The following is an 8737-nucleotide window of genomic DNA, read 5'->3' as shown; positions in this document are numbered from 1 at the left end:
GGGGGGTCCCCACTGGGGTGCCTGGCCAGCCTGGGTGAGGGGCTGAGGGCTGTTTTCAGGCTGGCCAAGCCTCCCCGGTGACGGAAGCTCCCAGCTTCTCTTTTTTGTCTTTTTTCTTCTGGGATTTACTTACCTTCTATAATTGAAACTTTGTAGCCTGGAGCGGAGCTCAGAGCTGGCCAGAACGGGCCTCCTGCTCGCTCCAGCTTCGTGACCATGGCCGGCTGAAAGCAGGTGTCTGGGGTTTATTTACTTCTATAATTGAAACTTTGTTGCTTTGAGTGGAGCTCAGAGCTGGCCGCGGCAGCTGGGAAGCTTGGCTTCCTCTATCATTGGGGCAACCAAGCCTCCTGCTTGCTCCAGCTCCGTGGCTGCTGGCTGTCATCTTGGTTGGGTTAATTTGCATATAGTTGCTCTGATTGGCTGATGGGCGTGGCTTAAGGCATAGCAAAGGTATGGTCAATTTGCATGTTTGTCTTTTATTAGTGTAGATGTGTCTATCTTTAGGTTTCATTCTTGCTGATAGCTGAGAGTTTAAATAGGTACAGAATTGAGGGAAAAGTTATATTTCTTCTATATATTGAGGAAAAAGTATCCCATTATCTTCTGGAAATGACTGTTCTGGTAAAACTATATTGTTAGTATAACTGATATTTTGGTGTAGGCATTCTGCCTTTTTATCATTTTAATGAACTCTATTTTTTATGTTCTACAATTTCATTATTAAGCATTTAGAATATTTTTTATTTATTTATCCTGCTAAGCAATTGTCCAGTAATGTACACTTTCAATATGGAAACGTAAGTTTTACTTCAGTTCTGAAAAACTTACTCATTGTCTCATTAAATACTGTTTCTGTACTATTGTAATCTGCTCCTAAAATTTCTCTTGGATAACTCTGCATTTCTCAATCTATCTATTTATTTTCTTATCTTTCACTTCTGTTTTGCTACATTCTTTGTGAACTCAGTATTATGTTCCAAATGACTAAATTTTTATTGTCTGTGTTCAGTCTAGTATGTCTCATCTGGGTTCAATAAATGAGTTCAGTGTTCTCTTTGAATACCCATTTGTTAATTAACGTCTACTTAATTTTCGTCGGCCTTCCTTCCTTCCTTCCTTCCTTCCTTCCTTCCTTCGTTAATCCTCACCCAAGGCTATTTTTCCATTGATTTTTATTTTTACCTTATTTTTCTCTCTCTCTTATTTTAAAAAAAACTAAGGAGTCTGCTTTGTGGGAGTGAGAACTTGGTATCCTTCAGAGAGTACCATTTGGAGCTGTACAGATGCTATATGAGATGAAATGAATTTTTGTTGTTGCTGTTTTAAAAAATCAATTATTTTTATTGATTTCTGAGAGGAAGGGAGAGGGAGAGAGAAAAATATCAATGATGGGAATCATTGAATGTCTGCCTCCTGCACACTTCACACTGGGAATGGAGCCTACAACCCAGGCATGTGTCCTGACTGGGAATCGAATCTGAGACCTTTCTGTGTCCAGATGATGCTCCAACTAACTGAGCCTCACCGGTCAGGGCAATTTTGGTTTCTTTTATAGCTATTATTCTTTCTTTTGTCTAGTTTTAAAACTACTTCGTAAATTACCTCAATAAGAACTGTTACAATGTTATTCTTCATATCCAGAAAACATGGTGCGTCTTTTCATTTGTTCAAGGCTTGTTGCAATTAAATATTTCTTACTAATGACGTTCCCATTTTTTCTCTTACTTTCTGTAAATTTCGGCTTAGCGTAGGTTGCTGCTATTGATATACAGGCACAGCTGTTGAACTTACATTAAACTCTTTAAGAAATAAGTATCTTCTTTTTAGTGTGAAATCCATCTTGTACATTAAGATCATGACATCCTAACCCTAAACCTAGCCAGTATGGCTCAGTGGATAGAGAGTGAGCCTATAGGCTGAAGGGTCACAGGTTCAATTCCAGTCACATGCCCGGGACACATGCCCGGGGTGGGGGCTCCATTCCCAGTGTGGGGTATGCAGGAGGCAGCTGTTCAATGATTCTTTCTCATCACTGATGTTTCTATTTCTCTCTTCCTCTTCCTTCCCCTCTAAAATCAATAAAAATATATTTAAAAGATGGGCAAAGTGAACAGAATTTAGGGTATCATTACATTTTTAAAAAAATGTATTTTTATTGATTTCAGAGAAGAAGGGAGAAGGAGAGAGAGATAGAAACATCAATGATGAGAGAGAATCAATGAACGACTGCCACCTGCAACCTGGGCATGTGCCCTGACTGGGAATCAAACCATGACCTCTGGTTCATAGGTCAACACTCAACCACTGAACCACACTAGCCAGGCACTTTGTCAATCATTTAAAATGTTAACTTTTCACAATCATTTTGTTGTAGGTGTACCTCCTACATAAGCCTGGAATCTAATCTAAAGATCTTTTTCTTTTAAAGGTGACAGAGGCCTATTTATATCTTTTTATATCTAAGATATGTTTGGTCTTAGTATTGCATATTTTGTTATGTGTATGCCTGTCAGTATTCTTTTACTATATGATGTTTTCTTTTTCACTAGTTTATAGTTCTTTCCATAATTTAGTAAGATTTATACTTTTGTTCAAGTGGTTACTCTTATAATTATAACTTAGCAGAATTCCCCTAGATTTCCACCTCTTTAGATGACTATTAGTTCCTTATTATGAACAATGTCAAAATAACATGTTTCCTTTTCCTCCCTCCACTTGATTTAATCAATAGTGTTATCTGTAGGGCTTTCTTTGAAGTGGTAAATATGTTTATACTTCTATTACTTGATTGTGATCTTTACTAATACATACCTTTTTGACTACCAGTAATTATAATGTATAATCCACAAATTTCCTTCTCTCAAATTTTATTGGGTTTTATCAGTTCTATAACACCAGGGTCTATAACATGTCCTGTCATCATGATCTCTACATTTGTTTTAGACTTCAGGACTATTTTGTGTGTGTGTGTGTGTGTGTGTGTGTGTGTGTGTGTGTGTATTCAATGCTTACTACCAATCCTTTCCTCAGATGTCTCTTGGTTGGCTGAAGTTTATCCTTTAGTAGTTTCCTCCAGAAGTATTCATGTAAACAATATTCCCCGAGTTATGTTTGTTATCTTTTATACTTGAAGAATGGCATGACTGGATATGAAATATCTGGTTCCCACTTTAATTCTTTATCTTACAAACATCGCTCTACTGATTTCTGGTATTGAATGTTGTGGCAAAATCTGAGGCCAGCCTGGTATCAACCCCTTATAAAGGATTTTGTGCAGGGGATGAGGAAGATGTTTGGTTGCCCAAAGGAATCTTTGTTTATCTTTATGACCATTCTGATTAGTTTTCTCTGGCACAGTGCCCTTTCAATATATAAATTTCAGTTCTGTGACATTTTCATTGTACTTATAACAATTTGTTTTTGCACTGAATTTCTATTACATAGGTTTCACTTTTAAGTGTGTTGAATCTATATCCTTTTGTATCATTTTCTAACACTTAAAAAATCCTCATTTCCATTTCATTTTGTCCATCTTTCTTATTTTAGCCTTATGTCCTTTATTGTGCGTTCCTCGGGTCTAGTCTGCTCCTTGGGCTCCTTCCAATTTCATCTGCATTTGCTAGTGTTTGCTCTTCAATTTTTTAAAAAAATTCTCTCATAGTTCATTTTTTCCTGTTACCTTGTCATCTCTTCCCAGAGTTCCTGCATTTCTGCTTCATGTTCTCCTTTTGCAGAGAACTTTTAAAAGTTTTTCTCAACTCTAAGTTAAGTGTATGGTAAAATGTTGGGTCACAATTTTCATCTGCTCTGTAGTGACATTTTTCTAATGAGTGTCCTATAGACACTCATTTTTGAGTTTTGCTGTCGTGTCATTTTCTTTTGTATTTTTAATAATAAAGTAAGTTGGATTTTCCTGAACCAGCTATTTACTGAAGTGGAGTGAAGGAAGGACAGGCTTCACAGTTCATGGACTCCTCCTTTGATGCTATATAGAGAATACAAAGAAAAGTTGGTTCTTATACATATGGCTCTGTATGCATGTAGCTCTACCTTTTCAAATCAGGTATTTCTGTCACCAATCCTGCCATTATAAATAAGAGATTTAGCTTTTGAACTTCAAGTTGAACACTTCAGTAAGTATATTTAAGCTCACAGTTTCTGCCCCTTCTCAGATACCTTAAAATAAAATTTAGAGTCTACATATAATGTCTTTCAGTTCACTGAAAATGGAAAGTTAAAACATTTTTCTTCTTACTTTTTCAAATGAGTTCTAAGAGGGGAGAAATGCAGACTTATGCAGCTATATTCATGCCAAAAGTTTGATTATCAATTGTGTGTGCTTGTTTAATCATTGTTGTTTGGGAGAGATGGGGAACCTCAATGCTGGAACTCACAGCACTCATCCTGATTACTTCTCCTTACAGTGCAATGTATAATAGAGAAAATTTAGAGGTAACCTCCTTGTCAGTCAATGGGAAAAAGATAAAATGAACTCAAGTACATACATAAAGTATATTAAGTAGCCAAATGAGAATCATTTTCAAAGAATATATACATTTATGCATATGTATTTCTAGTGGGAAAACAATATATGTTAACAAAGGGAATATATAAAATGACATATAGCATGATTTCAATGAAAATATTATATGTAATTTTGCATGTTTCCACATATTATTTTTATAGCAAAAGAAATGCCTATTTTCTATTTGGGTTTATTGCTAATTTTCCATTTCTTCTTACGCTTTTCTGAATTTTCAAAATTTTCTTGGGAAACATATAATTTACTACTCCTGCCTTCTAAAAGCAGGTAATTGTAGTGCAATTGGCACTCATTTTCATGCAACAAATACATCCTAAAAATTATGTATTTAAAAAAACTTGTACATGGGAGATAATGATACTGCATACATGGATTCTAACCCTACAGTTGCCATTTACTAGCTCTTGTTACTTAGATTCTCTAAACTTGCTTCCTAATATGTGAAATGGGTATATTATCTACATATAGGAGCTTCTGTAAGAATAAAATGAGCATTTAGTGTCTACCTAGAACAGAGTAATCAATAAATTTGGCTGTAAATATTACAACTACTAAGGAGTAATTATAATTATTACAGAAATTCCTTGTGTTGCTTTCCCATGGATATCTAGATAGCTTCATTGGTACTTGATTGCTTACAAAAATATTTTCTTATTATGCTTAATATATAAATTATACATTATTTCTATTGTATATTACAAGTCCATACACCTATAGTAGATAGCTATTAATAAGAAAAACATATTCTGGTGAGTTTTCAGAAACTTAATTGCCAAACAGTATTATAAACAAAACATTTGGAATATAGAACTTACTATATAAACTATCAAATATTTGCTGATAATCCTTCACACATTAAGCAACAACTGCAAATAATAGCAAGCACCTGAGGTTGGGATGTAGGTAGCTATCAAGAAGGCATGGGGGCATAAAAGGAAGTGACCAAATACTGAGGTCAAGCAACAACTACATGCAAAATTTTACATCAGAGTAAAAAAAAAATGCACACACACACACACACACACCCACGTGATGGCAATATGTAGGGTTCATAAGACCAATAGCTATCAAGAAGGCATGGGGGCATAAAAGGAAGTGACCAAATACTGAGGTCAAGCAACAACTACATGCAAAATTTTACATCAGAGTAAAAAAAAAATGCACACACACACACACACACACACACGTGATAGCAATATGTATGGTTCATTCAAGAACAATATGTAGATTAGCCTGTCAAAAGAAAAATCATGTAAAAGAAAAACATGAAGCCAAAGTATAGAAGACTTTGAATTGGGGCTAAAGAATTTAGATTATTCCACAATTGGTAAAGCCCTGAAGACAGAAGAGTGCCTAAATTCAACTTTAATTTCCTTTTTGGAAAAGAAACACCAACATAAAGTGAACTGAGAAATGAACAGAGCATGATGACAGAGTAAAAATTCTGTTCTGGTAACTCTTCCAATGCCCTTTGTCTGTCCCATTTCCCCCCTACTAAGAATACACACCCCCAATCCCCTTTGCCATCTGTGACATACTCATTCTTCAAGATCTAGTTTAAGTTATCCATTTTCTCTGGGAAGTCTTTCTAAACCATCTCAGCCCTTAGATTAGTTTCCCCTCTACTTTTTTCTTTTTATTTTACTGATTTCAGACAGGAAGGGAGAGGGATAGACAGAAACATCAATGATGAGAGACAATCATTGATCGGCTGCCTCTTGCATGCCCCAACTGGGAATGGAGCCTGCATCCTGGGCATCTGCCCTTGATTGGAATTGAACCTGGGACCCTTCAGCCCACAGGCTGACACTCTATCCACCGAGCCAAACCAGCTAGGGAGGAAGGTACTTCTTTAAAAAGAGTCAATTTTAGCTCAATAATTAAATATTTTGTCTCTAAAATGTTCTTCATGAAAACTCATGCATTATGTGAATCATTCATATGTTTGATGAGGTGCAATTTTTTTTCTTCCAGTCTATCATTTGCTTTAACTTTATTAGCACCTAATAAGTCAATTTCTTGATCATTCTTTAATGATTTTTAACTTACTTTTTACCTTATTTAGGAAAAAGTATGTTCATCTAATTCTTTTATGATTTTTAAAAACTGCTGAGTTGTTACTTGGAGAACATTATGCTAAGTAAAATAAGCCAGTTACAAATACCACATGATTCTACTTACATGCAGTATCTAAAATAGTTAAATTTATAGAGACAGAGTAGAATGGTGGTTGCCAGGGGCTGGGGGAAGTAGAAATGGGGGGTTGATATTCAATGGGCATAAAGATTCAGTTATACAAGATGAATAAGTTCTTGAGACCTGATTTATGATACTTCACCTATAGTTATCAATACTACTAGTATATTATACTCAAAAATTTGTTAAAAGAGAACCTGTTAAATGTTCTTACTACAATAAAAAATTTTAAAAATGTTGATCTCTTTAATCATTTGCAATATATTTCTTGGTACTGACAAAGTAGGTAACTGAATGTTTTTTCAAATGAATAATCAATTTGCAATTATCTTTTTGTTTTTTTTTTGGTTAATCCTCACTCAAGGATATTTTTTTCCATTGATTTTTAGAGAAAGTGGGAGGGAGGGACGGAGGAAGGGGGAGAGAAAGCCATAACTTTGAGAGAGACACATCGATTGGTTGCCTCCAGCACTCACCCAGACCAGAATCGAACCCACAACACTTTTGGTGTACAGAATGACACTCCAACAAACTGAACCACCAGCTTCAGCTAGCTTGTCCCTCTTTAAGATAACACATTTTTCTAATAGGCATATATTCCCATCCATTTTAACATTTTACAAGTCTTATTGCTATGATACAGTACCATGTATTTACATGGGCACACATACTTTAGGATGATCCATTTAACTATAGTCCATAGCTCTTGCTGCTATATTTAGTTCTGGCTAAACATCTCTAAGTGACTACTCACCCCCCCCCCCCCCCTGTTATTTCTACAAAGATTAAACCACATTTGCTTTTTTATTTTATTTTAAAAAACAGGCTATTCAAAGTAATTTGATTTTGATTCTATTTTTAAAAATTATTGCCCATGATCTTAGTTTTACAGGTACTTAACTTCATACTATTTTTAAAATCTATGAAAGTTAATATGATTAGTAACAAATTAGTAATTACATGAACAAATCTGGATCCAGAGAAGTTGAAGGGAAACAAAAACAAACTATTTACTAAATGTCTATTTGCAAATGGGTAGCACTGTTTTTATAAGTTGTAGCTTCCACCTAACACAACTTTAAAAAATTTTCTGCCAACTGTCACAAGATGACTGCTTCCAAAAAGAATAGAAACTTTATTTACATCTGGCATATGTTGCTCCTGTCTCCTGTTCAGCTACCAAAAAGTCACTGTTTCAGAAAAATACTATAAATACTTGTAATCAGCTCTTCATAAAACTGTTATTACTATCTAGAATTATCTAGATTACTTCTATCTGGAATTACTATCAAATCAAAGACTGATTTGCCCTAAACCATACCAGTAGTCCCTATTTTAAAAACAAAATAAAAAAGCCACAGTTCACCTCTTTTAGTAAAGGTTTTTAATGTATTTTTAGTAGAAAAATGTTTGTTTTCACTTGGTTTAGGTTTATAGTCTTTAAGTAAGATGACCAGAAGACTACTTGAGTGTGAGATAAATTAATTGCAAATCTAATAACTAAATTTAAGCTTCAAAAGCTCATTTTTTAATAATCATTGCTACGTTCTTATTTATTCCCAAACACACAGATCTGAGTCCATACCATACCAAGATACAAAAGAAATAGCCACCTGCTGTGATCAAGTGAATTGCTCTTTTCTAATTATCCAATTGTTTGCAAAATAAATTTCCATCTTTCATCAATTAGTCAGGCATGTAATTAAAATACTATTTGTACTTACTACCATAATCTATAGTCACAAACTTATCCTAGAAAGACAGAATCATTGGCTCAAAGTTCAAATATAAAATTTTGTTTTAATTCTGAATTCTGATTTTTTTGATCACCAATTATCCTATAAATGATAGGATATTATTATCCTAAAGCTACTGTGAATACAAAACTAAGAATTTTCATAAATACCCACTTAAAACACAATTGCATTGAAAAATGGAAAGTTTTGCCATAACCGGTTTGGCTCAGTGGATAGAGCATTGGCCTACCGACTGAAA

The sequence above is a fragment of the Myotis davidii genome, unplaced genomic scaffold (assembly GCF_000327345.1).
Source record: "Myotis davidii unplaced genomic scaffold, ASM32734v1 scaffold6, whole genome shotgun sequence".
In the NCBI taxonomy this organism is placed as follows: Eukaryota; Metazoa; Chordata; class Mammalia; order Chiroptera; family Vespertilionidae; genus Myotis; species Myotis davidii.
The sequence above is the reverse complement of the archived record's forward strand: the minus strand, read 5'-3'. Positions refer to the sequence as shown.